This window comes from Primulina huaijiensis, unplaced genomic scaffold, assembly GCF_012295235.1.
Source record: "Primulina huaijiensis isolate GDHJ02 unplaced genomic scaffold, ASM1229523v2 scaffold7849, whole genome shotgun sequence".
Lineage (NCBI taxonomy): Eukaryota > Viridiplantae > Streptophyta > Magnoliopsida > Lamiales > Gesneriaceae > Primulina > Primulina huaijiensis.
The window spans coordinates 1-398 of NW_027361222.1; the positions used below are offsets into that span (position 1 = coordinate 1).

A 398-nucleotide genomic window follows, 5' to 3' on the forward strand; every position below is an offset into this window, starting at 1 on the left:
ATTAACGGTGTTTCTGATGAAATTATTCGATTGCGCTTGTTTCTGCTTTCTCTTAGGGATCAAGCAAGGAGTTGGCTCCAATCTCTACCTTTGGGAAGTATTACTACACGGGCGGATTTGGTTACAAAATTCCTGTCAAAGTACTTTCCTTCTGCCAAGTCTGCCCAGCTGAAAATAGAGATCACCAATTTCAGGCAGAGGGAACTCGAAGTGTTATATGAAGCTTGGGAGCGGTACAAAGAATTACTCAGGAAGTGTCCGAATCATGGATATGCAGATTGGGTACAAATCGAGTTATTTTACAATGGTTTGGATGGGCCAACTAGAGGGAACGTGGATGCAGCCGCCAGAGTTACTATTTTTTCTAAAACACCTGATGAGGCTTATGAACTGCTTGA

The 398-nt window shown here is 42.7% G+C and overlaps 1 non-coding gene across 1 annotated transcript; it reads right to left on the reverse strand.

The window, feature by feature from the left end:
- Positions 1-165: 165 nt before the first annotated feature.
- LOC140970570 (small nucleolar RNA R71) lies at positions 166-272 on the reverse strand. The gene has a single exon (XR_012174152.1). It is a non-coding gene; the product is annotated as a small nucleolar RNA R71 (small nucleolar RNA).
- Positions 273-398: the final 126 nt, after the last annotated feature.